At 53.0% G+C, this 17196-nt stretch overlaps 1 long non-coding RNA gene across 1 annotated transcript; it reads right to left on the reverse strand.

The window, feature by feature from the left end:
• Positions 1-5153: 5153 nt before the first annotated feature.
• On the reverse strand, positions 5154-14698 carry LOC120393517. Its single transcript, XR_005592058.1, has 3 exons — positions 14599-14698; positions 7305-7374; positions 5154-5962 (listed from the first exon to the last, which is right to left on the reverse strand). It is a non-coding gene; the product is annotated as an uncharacterized LOC120393517 (long non-coding RNA).
• Positions 14699-17196: the final 2498 nt, after the last annotated feature.

Raw genomic sequence — 17196 nt, forward strand, 5'->3', positions numbered from 1 at the left:
TGTCACTGCCCCAGGCCAGGAACTATCCTTCCCCCCAGGGCTGCTGCACTGGGATCCCCACCAGAGATGATTCCTGCTCCAGAAACCATGGCACCATCCCGGGGCAAACAGCCAGAGCAGGATATAACCTCAGCCTGCAGCTTTACAGCCCTGCATCCCCAGGAACGCTGCAGGGGGACGGGCTCTGGGATGTATAAACCCAGACACCCACCTGCCAATTCATGGATTTCTTCTGCTCTTTAGACATCAGCTCCAGGGCCTCTTCCAGCTCCTTCCTCAGAGGGCCCAGGGCTTCCTGGAGTTTCACCTGCAGGGGCATTGTGTGTGATTAAACAGCCGTTAGTCTTCATGTGTGACGGGTGGGGACTGCAGGAGGCAGGGCTGGATGAAGCAGAGGCCCTATAGGACCATGTCTAGCCCTGGCTACTGAAGACATGTGATTACATCAGGATCTTGGCTTCCGTGTGTGTGTGGGGGGGGGGGGGGGACATATTTCAACTATCAGGGTTGCAAAGAAAATACTGAAAACGTGCTCCTAGTGTGGCAGATGCTGTGACACCTGCCTGAGTCTGCAGAGAGTCTGAGCCAATTACCCTGACAGGTAATTGTCAGGGGTCCATATGGGGTGTTAACCTGCCGTGCAGACTGCACCCCAGCAGAGGGCTGTGTGTGTGGCAGGAAGGGGAGAGCTCAGTGGCTCTGTCCCCCAACCCATGCAGAAACACCTCAGTTGCTGGGGTCAGTACAACAGGGAAGGGGGATCCCTGATCCTGTCTCTCTCTCAGAGGAGAGGGGACCCCCCCCTCCTGCCCTCAGTGTCCCCAAGGGGAGGGAGCCCCCAGCTGTTCCCCCTGTCTGCCCAAGGGGGTTTGCAGGCCCCACCCCCAGCAGACGCCCTGGGGTGGGTGACCCCTTTCACAGCCAGTGGGGCAGGGTCACAGCAGGGCCCTGTGACAGCGTGTGGAGCCTGGGCCCTGAGTGGCCTCAGTCCAGCCCTGTGTGCAATGCACATTTCAGTAACAAAGCCAGGAGAATGCCCTGGGCAGAGGCAGCAGGGTCAGCGCTGCAGGGCCTGGGGCATCGTCTGGCTGAGACGCTGATTCCAGGGGAGACTCTCCCCCACCCGGCTGCCACACTCAGAGCCTCTGGAACGCAGGACTTCAGCTGAAGTGTCAAGACACTGAGTTGAACCCCGGCCCTGCCGCCCCTAGCGCTCCCCTGGTGGGGGAGGCATCAGGATAGGGCAGATCCATGTGTTTATGGAGCAACACCAAGAAGCCACCGAGGGGCCCAGACTCTGGCCCCTTCTCTATGCCCATCCCCCACTTCTGCACCTCATGGACGCCCATCACTGTAGAGCAGGGGTGGGCAAACCTTTTGGCCCAAGGGACACATCAGGGTTGTGAAACTGTGTGGCAGGCCGAGTAGGGAAGGCTGTGCCTCCCCATACAGCCTGGCCCCCACCCCCTCCCACTTCCCACTCAATGACAGCCCCCCTCAGAGCCCCTGACTGCCCCCTCCCAGGACCCCACCCCCTATCCAACCGCCCCTGCTCCTCGTCCCCTGACCACCACCCCATCCAACCGCCCCCTGCTCTGTATCCCCTGACTGCCCCCCAGAACCACCTGCCCCTTATCCAACCTCCCCCCGCACCCTTACCGTGCTGCTCAGAGCGGCAGGAGCTCGCAGCTCTGCGGCCCAGCCAGAGCCAGCCATGCTGCTCACAGTGTGCTGAGGCTGCGGGGGAGAGGGACAGCATGGGAGGGGCTGGGGGCTAGCCTCCCTGGCCGGGAGCTCAGGGGCCGGGCAGGATGGTCCTGCGGGCCGGATGTGGCCCATGGGCCATAGTTTGCCCACCTCTGCTGTAGGGTGTCACTCATCCCAGGGCCAGAGTTCCCTGAGCCTGCTCAGATCCAGTGCCCCCTGCACTGGGTGAAAGTTATCAATGTCCAAAACAGAGAGTTCTGAGGCTGAGGAGAGAGAGATTTACACCCATGGGGAGTAACCCCAGTTACCACACTCCTAGGGAAGGGTTACAGGCAGCTGAGCTAGGCTGATCGGGGAGGCAGCCACAGCCAATTCAGCCATAGCTGACTCTGATATAAGGGCAAGTGAGGAGTCGCGTCATGGGTGGATGGGATTGAACCTGGGAACTTCTGGAGCAAAATGCATGAGCTTCTGTTGTGTGAGCTAAAAGCCGCCTGGTTGTTAACTAAGGCTGAAGCAGACTCATTAATCTCTAAGGGGGCTCAGTGCCACTACATGGGACAGAGCACCACACCCAGGAGGTGTGTGGTTACACATTGGAGATTTTTAAGAGCACGTTAGACAAACACCTGTCAGGGATGTTCTGGATGGTGCTGGTCCTGCCATGAGTGCAGGGGACTGGACTTAATGACCTCTCGAGGTCCCTTCCAGTCCTGTGCTTCACCTGTACCGCGTCCTTGCCCAGAGCAGACACACCACCTGGCTGGAGCTGAGGAGAGGCCAAGCTGCAGGAACCGGCAGAAATGTGGGTGGGAGGTGGCTCTTTGGCCCTAATGACTCTTCCCAACTCAGCCCACAGCAGCAGGGAGTTGGCCGAAGGGAAATGGCTGGTTGCTGTCAGAGCAGCACATTTCTGGGAACAGGAAAGTGAAACTAAACCTTTTACTCCTGGGTCACATGGGGACAAGCCAGAGAATGGGGCCAAGTGAACATAAGTAGGGCGACCAGACAGCAACTGTGAAAAAAACGGGACAGGGAGTGGGGGTAATAGGCACCTATATAAGAAAAAGACCCAGAAAATGGGGCATCTGGTCACCTTATGTTAGATCAGGGAGCTGCCAAGTGGTCTGCGTCATGGCAAGTCATGGGCGGATGTGGCGGGGAGGACACACCCTGAGAGGGTCGGGTTCTAGTGATTCATGTGTGGGGGGATGTTTCTATGCGTGAGTGGGTTGCAGCTTTGGGTGCAGATATAACACAGGCCTCACTCCAGGGAGCGCAGAGAGGCACCGAGCTCGGGGGAAGCCCAGGGGACCTGCCAGCTCCCAGGGACAGCCAGAGCCTGGGGAGACACCGAGCCCAGAGACGTAGGGTAAGGACTGACTGGCCCCCCACCCCCATCATCTCTTCAATCAGGCCCTGAGTCGGGACAGAGCCCCAGACCCAGGGAGACGGATTCGGGCCCCGTGTGTCTCTGACTCTACCCAGGATACAGAGCGATTTGTCTCCGTGCAGCTGGGCCAGGGCTGCTGGGAGATCCCACTGCTGCCTGCACACCCCGGAGGGGGGGGGGAGAGCTCTGCTCTGGGGCAGGGAGCAGGGACAGCTGGGCTCACCAGCCCCCAGGGCCAGGGTAGGACAGCAGCTGGGCAGGGCCCATCAGTAACTGGGGGCTGCGCATGGCTCAGGCTCAGGGCTTGTTTGGGGTCACCAGGGTTTGTCTCCCCAGCGTGATAGGGTTGTGGAGAAGGGGGTCCCAGGGGTGAGGTCCCCTCTAGGGACCCAAACTTTCTCATGCCTGGGGTATCTGCATAGAAGGGCTCTAACGCTTCCCTCCCATTCCCCATCTCATCCCTCATGGAACCAGGCAGGGGTGGGAGCTGGGACCCTCCCTCCCCACTTACTGCTCCTGCTGCCCCTCCCAGTCTCTCCCCTGTCTCCCTCCTGCCCCCTCTTCGCTCCCCTCTGGCTGGGAGCCTTGCTCCCTAGCCCGGCCGGGGCTGGCTCGGCTCCTGCAAGCGCTGGAGGGAGCAGAGCCGGGGGGGGGGGGGTCTGGGAGGGCAGCAGCTCTGAAACTCACAGCCCCTCTCCCAAGAGCTGGGGTGGGGCCGCTGGAGCAGAGTCACTTCCCTGCCCAGCCCCAACCCTTTCCCCTGGGGCCCCTCACCTGCAGGCTCCGGGTGTGGGGCTGGTGCGGGCAGAGCCTGGAGCTGTCCCAGGGGCTGGGTCCAGCTGCCACAGAAAGTCCCCCCGACTGGGAGGGAGTTCTAATGACTAACTCTGTGTTTCAGTGAAAGCTCGGGGGGGGGGGGGGTGACTCAGGGCTGGTTCTGAAGGTGGCTGCTGGGAGCTGAGGAGGGACAGCAGGGTCCCATCCCTGTTGTGCTGTTTGGGCAGCAGCAGCCCTGAGAGGGGGGCCCTACACCCCAGAGCAGGATTCGAGGGGAGAGCATTCCCTGGTGCTGAGTTTCACAGGTTGACTGTGCGTTGTGTGAAGAAATACTTCCTGTTGTTCGTTTCAAACCTGCTGCCTATTAACTTCATTGGATGCCCCCAGGTTCTTGTGTTATGTGAAGGGGTAAATAACACTTCCTCATTCACTTTTTCCACCCCATTTATGATTTGATAGATCTGTAGCATCCCTTTCCTAAGATGAACAGTCCCAGTCTTTTCATTGGTTCTTGCATGGAAGCTGTTTCATCCCCTTAATCATTTTTGTTGCCCTTCTCTTTACTTTTTCCAATTCTAATATATCTTTTTTTGAGATGGGATGATCAGAACTGCACACAGTATTCAAAATGTGGACGTACCATTGGTATATGTAGTGGCATTATGATATTTTTTGTCTTCTTATCTATCTCTTTCCCAATCATTCCTTCCATTCTGTTTGCTTTTTTGACTGCTTCTGCACATTGAGCAGATGTTTTCAGAGAACTACCCACAATGACTCCAAGATCTCTTTCTTGAGTGGTAACAGCTAATTTAGATGCCCATAATTTTGTATATATGGTTGTGATTATTTTTTTACCAATGTGCATAATTTGCATTTATCAACACTGAATGTCATCTGCCATTTTTTTGCCCAGTCAGCCAGCCACTGGCTATTGGCTATAGAGATACTCCTCCCTCGGTGCCATGAGCCCCACTCTTTCCCTCTATTTGCAGCCCCCCTTTTTTACACTTGAATTCCCAGTCCCTGGTCTTCTGGGCATCTGCAGTGTATGCCAGTCTGCTGCCGCCATAGAAGCAGTGCCCCCCAGTTTGCTGGTTTCACCTTAATTTAACTCTCTGCCTAGCACAAGTTACTTAAGTGCGTCTACAGTAAAAATAAATTGAAGTTTATTTAACAGATCTTGAGATAGAGATTCTCATGAAACTTGGTATAAGGATTTGGAAACATACAGTTACAGGTTAAAGAAAAACATGAGAGACGGTCTATAGGCTGTACTCATTTACCAGTTATTTTCCTGTCTAATAAAGTATTTCTCATCCAACAGTGTACCTGTCCAGTTTCGAAAGCTGGGATCCTCTTTTCATGAGACACTTCTGCTGAGTCTCTGCTCCAGAACTGGTAACATCTGGTGTCTTTTCCTATTCTGTTATGCAGGCAGGCCTCGACTTTACGACGTTCAAGTTATGATGAATGGCACTTAAGCCGTTTATAGACTGACATCCTGTTTCGACTTTCCAACATCAGTTTTGGGTTTCTTGTGCTTGAGAGGACGCAATGCAATGCCGGTGAACAAGTTCATACATGCACAGCGACTTTCTATGCCGCCCATCTCCATAACTTAAGGTGCTCAGTTGCTGTTTCGACGCCATTTTTACGTGGTGGATCTTTGCACTTCCAAACTTTTTCTTAAAATTTAGTGTTTGCTTGCCCATAATAATGGCAGAAAAGCGGAAATCTGGTGCAAGTGGTGTTTCTTCTTCTAGGAAATATACAAGAATTAGTTTGGATACAAAAATTGAAATGATTAAGAGGTTCGAAAGAGGTGAGACGCCAACTGAAATTGGTAAAGCTTTGGCTATCGCCCGATCGACTGTTTCAACCATCCTGCAAAACAAGGAACGGATTCAGGAACGTGTTAAGGGTTCAGCTCCTATGCAATCAGCTGTGACAACTAAGCAGCATGTTGGACTTAATGGCCAGGTTGAGAAACTGTTATTCATTTGGCTGAAGGATCAAAATCAACGCTGTGCTCCAGTGAGTTCAAGCAGAATTCAGGAGAAGGCCCGGAGTCTTTATGATGATCTAAAGAAACAACAGGGGGAGAGTTCTAACACTGAGCCTTTTAATGCAAATAGGGGCTGGTTTATGCAGTTTAAAGCCAGAGCCAATTTGCATAACATGAAGGTCTCAGATGAAGCTGCCAGTGCTGATGAGGAGGCAGCTCGTGTTTTTCCTGAGACACTGGCTAAAATAATTGAAAAGGGTGGATATTGTGCTCAACAAGTTTTTAATGTTGCCGAAACTAGGCTCTTTTGGAAAAAAATGCCATTGAGAACCAACATGGCTGAAGAGGAGGAATCCATGCCAGCGTACAAAACTGCTAAAGATAGGATCACTCTTTTGCTCGGTGCAAATGCTGCAGGTGACTTTAAACTTAAACCTTTGCTTGTGTACCATTCAGAAAACCCCAGGGCTTTCCAGGGATATTCCAAGGCATTTCTCCCAGTGATATGGAAATCCCATCCTAATGTGTGGGTCAATAAAAACATTTTTGAGGATTGGATTAATTATCATTTTGTGCCAAGTGTCAGGGATTATTGCAGCAAAAACAATCTTGCATTTAAAGCACTGTTAATCCTCGACAATGCTCCTGGTCATCCACCCAGCCTTGACGACTTGCATCCTACCATCCAAGTGGTGTTTCTGCCCCCAAACACCACTTCACTGTTGCAACCCATGGACCAGGGGGTAATTGCATACTTCAAGGCCCACTATCTCAGGAGCGCATTTGCTCAGGCCATCAGAGAAACTGAGAAGCAAGGTGGACCAACTCTGAAGGAATTCTGGCAGAGCTTCAGCATTTATCATGCAGTTAAGAACATTGATGAGGCATGGAATGAAGTCAAACAACACAATTTCAATGGTGTTTGGAGAAAATTGTGTCCTGGTTTTGTGTCTGACTTCCAAGGCTTTACTGACACTGTTGAGGAGGTGACCAATGCTGTTGTTGAAATGGGCAAAGAACTCAACTTAGATGTTGCGCCAGAGGATGTTGATGAGTTGCTGGCATCACATTCTGAAGAACTAACTAATGAGGACCTCATTGAATGGGAACAGCAAAAAGTGGCAGAGGAAGAAGACGACACATCCACTGCTGAAGAGACTCCTCATAAAGTCTTGACAATAAAAGTGTTGGCTGAGGCATTTCAACATTTGGAAGCTGCCATGTCCATGTTTGAGGAACATGACCCCAATGTTGAACGCAGTGCATCTGTGAATAGGGACCTATACAACACGTACAGCTGCTACAGAGAAATTTACAAAGGAAAGAGGAGAATATCTGTCCAAACTCCCTCGAACACTTCCTTATCTCCTTCCAATTCAACTCCAAATACCCCTGAAAGCCCTATCCAATTAGAATCACCTGTGAGCTCAGACGAAAGTGTCCCATCTCCTACTTCATCCCTTCAGTCAGTTTCTTAGATCAGCAATGCCTAGGAATGATGAAGACAAGTTAGGTTAAAAATGTTAAGGCTTTAAAATGTGTCTATGCATTTTAGCTCACTTGTGGGTAGGGATAATGTACGGTGTACAGCGCTGTACAGGTATTATATTTCTGCCCAAAATCCACAAACCTGGAAATCGTGGACGCCCCATCATCTCGGGCATTGGAACTCTCACTGAAGGACTGTCTGGATATGTGGACTCTCTACTCAGACCCTATGCCACCAGCACTCCCAGCTATCTCCGTGACACCACTGATTTCCTGAGGAAACTACAATGCATTGGTGACCTTCCAGAAAACACCATCCTGGCCACCATGGATATAGAGGCTCTCTACACCAACATCCCGCATGCTGATGGAATACAAGCTGTCAGGAACAGTATCCCTGATGATGCCACAGCACAACTGGTTGCTGAGCTCTGTGCCTTTATCCTCAGACACAACTATTTCAAATTTGATGACAATATATATCTCCAGATCAGTGGCACCGCTATGGGCACCCGCATGGCCCCACAATATGCCAATATTTTTATGGCTGACCTGGAACAACGCTTCCTCAGCTCCCGTCCACTCACGCCCCTTCTCTACCTACGCTACATTGATGACATCTTCATCATCTGGACCCATGGGAAGGAGACTCTGGAAAAATTCCACCACGATCTCAACAGCTTCCACCCCACCATCAACCTCAGCCTGGACCAATCTACACGGGAGGTCCACTTCCTAGACACTACGGTGCAAATAATTGATGGTCACATTAACACCACCCTATACCGAAAACCTACCGACCGCTATGCCTACCTTCATGCCTCCAGCTTCCATCCCGGGCACACCACAAGATCCATTGTCTACAGCCAAGCACTGAGGTACAACTGCATCTGCTCTAACCCCACAGACAGAGACCAACACCTACAAAATCTCCACCAAGCATTCTCAAAACTACAGTACCCGCACGAGGAAATAAGGAGACAGATCAACAGAGCCAGACGTGTACCCAGAAGCCTCCTACTGCAAGACAAACCCAAGAAAGAAACCAACAGGACTCCACTGGCCATCACATACAGTCCCCAGCTAAAACCCCTCCAGCGCATCATCAGGGATCTACAACCCATCCTGGAGAATGATCCCACACTTTCACAGGCCTTGGGTGGCAGGCCAGTCCTCGCCCACAGACAACCTGCCAACCTGAAGCATATTCTCACCAGTAAATGCACACTGCACCATAGTAACTCTAGCTCAGGAACCAACCCATGCAACAAACCTCGATGCCAACTCTGCCCACATATCTACACCAGCAACACCATCACAGGACCTAACCAGATCAGCCACACCATCACCGGTTCATTCACCTGCACGTCCACCAATGTAATATATGCCATCATATGCCAGCAATGCCCCTCTGCTATGTACATCGGCCAAACTGGACAGTCTCTAAGGAAAAGGATAAATGGACACAAATCAGATATTAGGAATGGCAATATACAAAAACCTGTAGGAGAACACTTCAACCTCCCTGGCCACACAATAGCAGATCTTAAGGTGGCCATCCTGCAGCAAAAAAACTTCAGGACCAGACTTCAAAGAGAAACTGCTGAGCTCCAGTTCATCTGCAAATTTGACACCATCAGCTCAGGATTAAACAAAGACTGTGAATGGCTTGCCAATTACAGAACCAGTTTCTCCTCCCTTGGTTTTCACACCTCATCTGCTAGAACAGGGCCTCATCCTCCCTGATTGAACTAACCTCGTTATCTCTAGCTTGCTTCTTGCTTGCATATATAAACCTGCCCCTGGAAATTTCCACCACTTGCATCCGAAGAAGTGGGTATTCACCCACGAAAGCTCATGCTGCAAAACGTCTGTTAGTCTATAAGGTGCCACAGGATTCTTTGTTGATATTTCTTTATGTATTTTTAGTGTCTGTGATTCTTTTATGTCAACATGATTATTATTTTCAATATGAATACATTAATGGAGCTATATTACTTGTCTATAATTGATTGAGTACAAAAATCTGCGTGAAAATAGCATATCGGGCCTCGGTTTAGAAACCAATCCCTCATTTATAACGTTCCTATGGGACAATTGGTTCCGGATTACAACATTTCAACTGAAGATGTGATTTTCAGGAACCAATTGTGTCATAAGTCCGAAGACTGCCTGTACAGTTACAGTCTATTGTCTCTTACCCCAGGGGTCCCCATTCAGAGACTTGTCTTGGGGTTCTTTTGTCTTTGTTAATGCTCAAGCCTGCTTCTGGTCCAGACAGTAAACACAGGGCTTGGGCTGGGTTCCAGATGTCCATTGTTCTCAATGTTGATTGAGTCAGTCCTGGGTCTCACCCCCCACCCCCAGATGAGATCTTTCATCTCCAACAGTTTTGGATACTATATCCTACATGGCACATGTTAATAACTATGACACTCATTTAGACATTAGCTTCTGCAGAGACCACTCATGACACCTTTCAACGAGATATTGAGAAGATGGTTGGACACAGGTGTAATTAGTCATTTCCCCAGCTCACCAGCAGATGTCAGCAGATAGCTCCTGCCCTTGCAGAATCTATGTCCACCCAGCGCTCAAAAGCAACTTCAGCCATTCGTTCTCGAGGTGCCTTTCTCTGCAGAGCCCTTCAGAACCTGCTAATTTCTCCCTGTGAAGGGGCTTATACACCATTGTGACATTGCACTCCATATGAAAATATGCTTGTAAATATGACATAATTGGAATGTGCTTTTTTGCAAAAGGTCTCATGTCTGATATACTTACAAAGGTTATACTCTACTGAGTCTGTTCATCCTACTTCTTTGCATGTATTATTTCTATCTCTGGAGTTCAGAAAATAAGGTATAAACCTGTGTTACTGATGTAGGGATATTAAGTAGAAGCCATTGAGGATGCTTCAGAAACAATGAGTTGTGAATGGCCTTGTTCACCCACAAGCCTTCCTGTGTACCTGGGGGCTGGCCCAGGAAGAATGGTGGCTAGGGTCCAGGGGTGAAAGTAACATACAGGACTCAATGGTACTTGCCAGAGTCCTGAGGGGGGCGTGGCCTTATCCGGAAAAGGCGTGGCATCCACCAGAAGAGGCAGTGCCTCTCAAGATTTAAAAACCCTGGGGCACCGGCTGTGGCTGGGAGCCCCAGGGCCTTTAAATCAACCCGGGGCTCCCAACTGCAGAGGTGGCTGGGAGCCCCCGGGGCTCACGGGCAAATTAAAGGGCCTAGGGCTCCGGCCGCCACGGAGCTCAGGGCTCTTTAAATCACCACCCCAGCTCCAGCTGGGATTTAAAGGCAGCCGCGGGAGCCCCGAGCCTTGCTGGGCTGGGTCCAGGATTTAAAGGGCCTGGAGCTCCCGCACCTGCAGGGAGCTCCGAGCCCTTTAAATCCCAGACCCAGCCCAGCTGCAGAAGCTGTGGGTGGAATTTAAAGGGCTCTGGGCTCTCCGCAGCTGCAGGGAGCTCCAGGCCCTTTAAATCCTGGCCTCAGCCTGGCCGCTGAAGCTGTGGGCGGGATTTAAAGGGCTCTGGGCTCCCCGCAGCTGTGGGGAGCTCCAGGCCCCAGAGCTGTAACTAGGTATTTTTGCATCGAAGCAAGAATATAAAATTGCATCCTCCCGCAGGGCTGGCTCTTTGCGGCAATTCGGCGGCGGGTCCCTCAGTCCTTCTCAGAGGGAAGGGCCTGCTGCCGAATTGCCGCCAAAGAATGAATGAAGGGGCTGTGGTGGAGCCTGTGATTTTGGGGGGGGGTCAACTCATGATTTTTGACGGCTTGGGCTGGTAATATTGCTTCCAAGATGGTCTTTGGTTCCAGTCCAGTTCCAATCCAGAGAGGGACTCACAGGTTAAGAGAGGAGGGAGGTGCTGGATATCAACAGTGGCCACTAGGGATCAGCCTGTGTCCTGAGAATGCTGGGAGTTCAGGTTTGCAGGGCAGGATCAAGGGTGGCAGATCTGTAGAAATTTTGGTGGTGCCCAGAACCCGCCTCCACCCAAACTCCACCCCCCCCACCCGCCCAAGGCTCTGGGAGGGAGTTTTGGTGAGGGAGGAGGTCTGGGGTGCAGGCCCTAGGCTGGGGCAGGGGACTGGGGTGCAGGCTCTGGGAGAGAGTTTGGGGATGGGAGGGGGTGCAGAGGGATGCACAAAAGCCTGCAGAGCTGAAATTAACACTGGGCTCCTTCCCCCTCAAACAGCCTGTCAGTTCCAGGTGGGACACGCCCTCCTGCTGCTGCAGGTGGGGTCTAGTGTGAGCTCAGGAAATTCAAACTTAGGGTTCCCCTGCCCAGAGGGAGCCATGGCTGCAGAGACCCTGTGGAAAGTCTCCAGGACCAAGCCACGTGTCCCATCTGTCTGGAGTACTTCAGAGAACCTGTCACTCTGCAGCGTGGGCACAATTTCTGCCAAGCCTGCATCAGTCAGTGCTGGGAGGGATCCAACACAGACGCCTCCTGCCCCCAGTGCAGAGAAACTGTGCAACCGAGAAACCTCAGGCCCAACAGGCCATGGGCGGCAGGTTATATAGACCTGCGGTGCCCGGGCTCCAGGAATATTCAGGGGCCGGGTGCCCTGCTCCAGCAATATGTGGAGCTGGGTCTCTCCCCCGGCCCTGCCTGGATCGGGCCCCGGCCCCCATGGGCCTCGCCCCCCCGCCGCATCCCTGCCTGGAGCAGGTCCCAGCCCCCGCCTGCCACCCCTCCCCCTGCGTGTGTCCCTCCCCCCCACCTGAAAGAAAGCAGGGGGAGCCTCTTCCTCATGCTGCCGGAGTAGAGCAGCTCCTGGCAGAACTGCTGTCTGCTGCCGCAGGGTCCTAGTGCCTGCCCCCCACTAATGGCAATGCAGGCTGCCCTTACCCTGAGCCTCTCCAACGCCCCAAACCCTCATCCCTAGCCAGAGCCCTCATCCCCAGCCAGAGCCCTCAGCCCCCCGCACCCTAATCCTCAGCACCAGCCCTGAGCCCCCCCGCATCATGAACCCCTCATCCCCCAACCCCAGCCAGAACCCTCATCCCCTTGCACCTTAATCCTCTGCCCCAGCCCTGAGCCCCGTGCAGCATGAACCCCTCATCCCCCTGCACCCCAATCCTCAGACCCAGCCCTGAGCCCCCCCATGCATCATGAACCCCTCATCCCCTGCACCCTAATCCTCAGCCCTGAGCTCCCCCCACGCAGCATGAACCCCTCATCCCCCCCGCACCCTAATCCTCAGCCCCAGCCAGAGCCCTCACCCCTGCACCCTAATCCTCTTCCCCAGCCCTGAGCCCCCACAGCATGAACCCCTCATCCCCCTGCACCCTAATCCTCTGCCCCAACCCTGAGCCTCCCCCCATGACGTTATTGATATAAATTGGGACCATATAGAACATGGGTTGCAACCAAGGTCCTGTAGTGGCACCGAATCTTAGGTAAAGGGGGTCATCTAAGGTGTCTAAGACCAGGTTATGGGTTGCTGATTATGATTATGCTGTCTATATGTATGTATCATTTTTAGTTAAAGTTATGAATATTGGCTCTATACTGTCTGTATTTCAAGTTGGTGCTGTGCTTTTGGGAAACATCCCAGACAAGTTGGTGTTAGCTCTGCCCAGCTTGCTTGATGGCCCATTAAGGACCATCAGCTACACAATTGACCCATGGAGAGAAGGCAGATACGCCTTGTAACTCAGCAAAGTATGCAGGGACTGGCCCATGTGACTCCAGACTCCATTTTGCTGTAATGTTCCACAGTAAGGACAAAGAGGTTCTTGCACCTGGAAAAGCCTATATAAGGCTGATGCCTCATCTCCATCTTGTCTTCAATCAGGGGCAGCTCCAGACCCCAGCACGCCGAGCGCGTGCTTGGGGCGGCATGCCGGGGGGGCGCTCTGCCTGCGGGAGGTCCACCGGAGCCGCGGGACCGGCGACCGGCAGAGCACCTCCCGCGGCATGCCGCCCTGCTTGGGGCGGCGAAATGTGTAGAGCCGCCCGTGTCTTCAATCCTGCTTCTTACCTCTGGAGGGACTTTGCTACAAGCTGAAGCTCTACACAAGGGACTGATGACCCATCCCAGCGGGGGATGTACTCCAGAGACTTGATTTGAACCTGCAGTTTATTCCATCACTGCTGCAAGCCTGTGACTGCCCTGTTTGAGCAATTGGTCCTGAATTGGCACTCTCAGGTGGGTCCCGCCAGAACCGCATCGTCACACCCCCACAGGATGAACCCCTCATCCCCAGCCAGAGCCCTCATCCCCTCGCACCCTAATCCTCTGCCCCAGCCCTGAGCCCCTCCACGCAGCATGAATCCCTCATCCTCAGCCCCACAGTCCCCACCCCTGTATTCCCTCCTATCCCCAAACTCCCTCCCCACAAGGTGCACCCCCTTCCCCTTCCCACACATCCCTTCCCACCCCCAAACTCCATCCCAAAGCCTGCACCCTTCACCCCCTCCTGCACACCCACCCCCTGCCCCAGCCCAGAGCCTGCACCCAGCATCCAAACTCCATCCCAAAGCCTGCACCCTGCACCTCTCCTGCACCCTAATCCCCAGCCCAGGATCTGCACCCCAGACCTCCCCCTCCCGAGCCCCCTTCCAGAGCATTAGGCAGGTGGGGGCAGAGTTGGGGGGTGGGTTCTGGGCACCACCAAAATTTCTACAAACGTGCCACCCATGCTTATCAGTGGTGCTGGGAGCAGATGCAGGGCCTGGCTGTGCAGTGCCAGGCCCTGGACTGGGGCCTGGAGCTGATGTGGGTAGGTTGATTTTATACAAATGCCTTCAGTTCTCCTCTAAGTCAGGTTTGTGGGGTTTTATCAGTGTGCTGCTGCCTTCAGTTGTCAACTTCAAGTCATTGACTAAAGTGCTCTTAAAAATCACTCCATTCTCATTCACATTTGTTGGATTTAAATTCTTCTTCTAAGCTCATTTGGCTCAATTCATTTCCAGTTTTATGAAACTGCCCTTTTAAAAGCACACAGTTACATGGGGGAGGCATAGCTCAGTGGTTTGTGCATTGGCCTTCTATACCCAGGATTGTGAGCACAATCCCTGAGGGGGCCATTTAGGGAACTGGGGTAAAATTCTGTCTGGGGATTGGTCCTGCTTTGAGCAGGGGGTGGGACTAGATCCCTCCTGAGGCCCCTTCCAACCCTGATGTTCTATGTTACTGGCCTGGCCTCTGTTTGGTGTTCGCATATGATAATGTGCTCAGGTCACAAGGACTTTTACTCAAACTACCTGTGATGTTCAGTGCTGTGATCGAGTCTTTCTCGGCCAGGACGAGGTCGCATAGAGCATTTGTGTGGGACGCAGCAACGTCTGAGTCAGGCCATTGTCCTGTGTGATAGTTAGAAACCCCCCAGGGGCTCGAACACCAGCAGCCTCCAGCACGTGTCACACCCGCATCACGCAGCTCCGGGAGTCGCGCACCCTGTTCCCGGAGCCCCCCTGGGACCCTCCCTGCCGCCCCGTTTGATCCGCCTCGGCTGCGGCAGGGAGGGGCTGGCGAGTGAGGGCAGCGCGGGAGGGGGGCGGCTTCAGCAGCTGTTACTGCGCATGCTCCGCTCCCCCAGCCGATCCGGGGGGGAGCAGGTTACACACACACACACACCGGTGGCCCGGGACGGACGGACACACACACACACACACACACACACCGGAGGCACGGGGCACACACACACACACACACACACCGGAGGCCCGGGACACACACACACACACCGGAGGCCCGGGACACACACACACACACCGGTGGCCCGGGACACACACACACACACACACACACACACACACACACACACACACACCGGTGGCCCGGGACACACACACACACACACACACACCGGTGGCCCGGGACACACACACACACACACACACACACACACACACCGGTGGCCCGGGACACACACACACACACGAGATCGGGGCTGGAAGAAGCTGTAGCCGCTACTGACTCTGGGCTCTGCCTGTCGCTGGGGGGCGGCTCCCCTGGCTCTCAGCAATTCCGGGGCTGGACTTCCCGGGTCACACGCTGCCGCCGCCGCCGCCTCCATTGTGAGCCGAGCCCGGGCCGAGCCTGCAGGTGAGGGGGCCCCGGGGAGGGAAGTGACTCTGCCCCCACGGCCCCTCCCCGCGCCAGCTCCGCTCCGGGGGGGCTGCGAGTCCCAGAGCTGCCGCTCCCCCCCCCGCCCCCCCGGGCCTGCAGGAGCCGAGCCAGCCCCGGGGGAGCGACCGCCCCGGGCCGGGCCAGGCCCCGAGTCTCCCAGCCCGAGGGGCAGGAGGGAGCCGGGGGCAGAGACCAGCAGGAGCAGCGGCGGGAGGGAGGTTCCTGGCTTCCGGCTCCCAGCCCCATTCCCTGCAGCCCTCCGGGCAGTGTCTGCCCTGGGGAGAAGGGGCGGGGCAGGGAGAGGAAAAGCCAGTTCCTGCCTCTGCGGCTGCCCTGGGGACAGGGTCGGGGGAGCCCCCAGAGCGGCGGCTTTGATTCTGCTGTTTGGCTGCACAATAATGTTCTTTTCAGTTGCTTACAAAGTGCTGAAAGTCACTGGATGGACCTTGGCTCTGAGCCCGTCTGGCAGCAGTGCCCATGTTCATCTTCCGGGTAGAAAGCCTCTGTCCAGAGCGAATTTGTTTTGGAAGCAGATTAAAAAGCACCGCTTAGCCTCATTTTCAGCAAGGGGGAAATGACCCTTTTACCATAAGTTTTTAAAAGTGTTATCAACCTTTGAACTAATTCGGTAGCAGAAGGATTTAGGCTGGTAACTTTTCATTTGATGCAGAGAGAATTCCTAGTCAGACAGTCTCTTCTCTCAGCTCTGGTTAAAAACGACCTGTGATGTGTGTTTTCTCAGGGTTGAATAACTCTCTGTTCTGCACACATACTGATTTCTTCTTCCGTTTGGTAAGTTTTGTTTATTAACTTAGGATCTTATTTTGCCAACATTTCCACACATTTCCTCTGTTACTAGCCAGATCTACAGATGTCTCACAGATTTATTCCTGGTGGCAGGGGCAGAGTCTGTGCTATAATCACATGACAAAGGCCTGGAACTTTAATTACAGGACCCTAAAAGTACATTTCCAAATCCATATTCAGGCAGTGGAATAAGTGGTAATTGGGAGAAAATACAACATGGTTTTACAAAAGGTAGATTGTGCCAAACCAACCTGATCTCCTTCTTTGAGAAGGTAACAGATTCTTTAGACAAAGGAAACATAGTGGATCTAATTTACTTCGATTTCAGTAAGGCATTTGATATAAGGTGCCACAAATACTCCTGTTCTTTTTGCATTTGATATGGTTCCACATGGGGAATTATTAGTTAAATTGGAAAAGATGGGGATTAATATGAAAATTGAAAGGTGGATAAGGAGCTGGTTAAAGGGGAGACTACAGCAGGTCGTACAGAAAGGTGAACTGTCAGGCTGGAAGGAGGTTACTAGTGGAGTTCCTCAGGGATCAGTTTTGGGGCCAGTCTTATTTAATCTTTTTATTACTGACCTTGGCACAAAAAGTGGGAATGTGCTAATAAAGTTTGCGGATGACACAAAGCTGGGAGGTATTGCTAACACAGAGAAGGACCGGGATATCATACAGGAAGATCTGAATGACCTTGTAAACTGGAGTAATAGTAATAGGATGAAATTTAATAGTGAAAAGTGCAAGGTAATTCATTTAGGGATTAATAACAAGAATTTTAGTTATAAATTGGGGACGCATCAATTGGAAGTAACAGAGGAGGAGAAGGACCTCGGAGTATGGGTTGATCACAGGATGACTATGAGCCGCCAATGCGATATGGCAGTTAAAAAAGCTAATGCGGTTTTAGGATGCATCAG

This window comes from Mauremys reevesii, unplaced genomic scaffold, assembly GCF_016161935.1.
Source record: "Mauremys reevesii isolate NIE-2019 unplaced genomic scaffold, ASM1616193v1 Contig21, whole genome shotgun sequence".
Taxonomy (NCBI): Eukaryota; Metazoa; Chordata; order Testudines; family Geoemydidae; genus Mauremys; species Mauremys reevesii.